The sequence below is a fragment of the Rhinopithecus roxellana genome, chromosome 9 (assembly GCF_007565055.1).
Source record: "Rhinopithecus roxellana isolate Shanxi Qingling chromosome 9, ASM756505v1, whole genome shotgun sequence".
In the NCBI taxonomy this organism is placed as follows: Eukaryota; Metazoa; Chordata; class Mammalia; order Primates; family Cercopithecidae; genus Rhinopithecus; species Rhinopithecus roxellana.
In genome coordinates, this window is record NC_044557.1 from 40,624,330 (window position 1) to 40,626,485 (window position 2,156).

Here is a 2,156-nt window from a genome sequence, read left to right on the forward strand (position 1 = left end):
TTTCTCTTCAGTGATCAGTTTGTTATCACAGTTCACTGGAAAACTGCAATTAGATACTTCATAGGGCAATGAAGCCTATGGTGACAAAGGAAATATCTTCAGATGAACAGTAGATGGAAGCTTTCTTAGAAACTTCTTGGTGATGTGTGAATTGATCTCACAGAGTTACACTTATGTTTCATGGAGCAGTCCATTAACACTGTCTTTGAGGATCCTTACAAGGGCTTCTTAGAATCGCATTGAGGTCTACGCTTATAAAGGAAATTTCATCAGTTCAAAACGTGAAAGTAGCTTTCTGAGAAACTTCTTTCTGATCAGTCAGTCCATCTCACAGACTTACAACTTAAACCTCAGGAAGCAGTTTGCTCACACTCTATTCCTGGAAACTGCAAAGTGATATTTGGGAGCCCATAGGGGCCCATGTTGTAAAAGGAAATATCGTCACATAATAACTAGAGAGAAGCTATTTGAGAGACTGCTTTCCGATGTGTGACTTCATCACATAGAGTTCCACCCTTCCCTTCTTGGAACAGTTTGCTAACACTGTTGTCGTTTGATTCTGCAAAGTGATACCTGGGAGCCCATAAGGGCCCATGGTGAAAAAGGAGATATACTCACATAATAACTAGAGAGAAGCTTTCGGAGAAATTGCATTGCCATGTGTGAATGCAACTCACAGAGTTACACGTTTCTCTTCAGTGATCAGTTTGTTATCACAGTTTTCTGGAAATCTGCAATTAGATACTTCATAGCGCAATGAAGCCATCGGTGACAAAGGAAATATCTTCAGATGAAAACTAGAAAGAAGCTTTCTTAGAAACTTCTTGGTGATGTGTGAATTCATCTCACAGAGTTACATTTATGTTTCGTGGAGCAGTCCATTAACACTGTCTTTGAGGAACCTGACAAGGGCTTCTTTGAATCGCCTTGAGGTCTACGCTGATAAAGGTAATTTCATCAGTTCAAAACGTGAAAGAAGCTTTCTGAGAAACTTCTTTCTGATCAGTAAGGTCATGTCACAGACTTACAATGTACACCTCAGGAATCAGTTTGCTAACACTCTTTTCGTGTAAACTGCAAAGTGATACTTGGTAGCCCATAGGGGCCCATGGTGAAAAAGGAGATATCCTCACATAATAACTAGAGAGAAGCTTTCTGAGAGATTCCTATCTGGTGTGTGACTTCATCACCCAGTTTTCCACCCTTCCCTTCTTGGAACACTTTGATAACAGTGTTCTCGTGGATTCAGCAAAGTGATATTTGGGAGCTCATTGAGGACTATGGTGAAAAAGTAGATATCCTCACATAATAACTAGAGAGAAGACTTCTGAGAAACTGCACTGTCACGTGTGAATGCAACTCACAGAGTTACACGTTTCTCTTCAGTGATCAGTTTGTTAACACAGTTTTCTGGAAATCTGCAATTAGATACTTCATAGCGCAATGAAGCTTATGGTGACAAAGAAAATATTCTCAGATGAAAACTAGAAAGAAGCTTTCTTAGAAACTTCTTGTTGATGTGTGAATTCATCTCACAGAGTTACACTTATGTTTCCTGGAGCACTCCATTCACACTGTTTTTGAGGAACCTGAGACGGGCTTCTTTGGATGGCATTGAGGCCTACGCTGATAAAGGAAATTTCATCAGTTCAAAACGTGAAAGAATCTTTCTGAGAAACTTCTTTCTGATCAGTGAGTTCATCTCACAGACTTACCACTTAAAACTCAGGAAGCAGTTTGCTCACACTCTTTTCGTGGAAACTGCAAAGTGATATTTGGGAGCCCGTACGGGGCCATGGTGAAAAAGGAGATATCCTCACATAATAACTAGAGAGAAGCTTTTTGAGAGATTGCTTTCTGATGTGTGACTTCATCACACAGAGTTCCACCCTTCCCTTCTTGGAACAGTTTGCTAACACTGTTGTCGTTTGATTCTGCAAAGTCATACTTGGAAGCCCATAAGGGCCCATGGTGAAAAAGGAGATATACTCACATAATAACTAGAGAGAAGCTTTCGGAGAAATTGCATTGCCATGTGTGAGTGCAACTCACAGAGTTACACGTTTCTCTTCAGTGATCAGTTTGTTAACACAGTTTTCTGGAAATCTGCAATTAGACACTTCATAGCGCAATGAAGCTTACGGTGACAAAGGAAA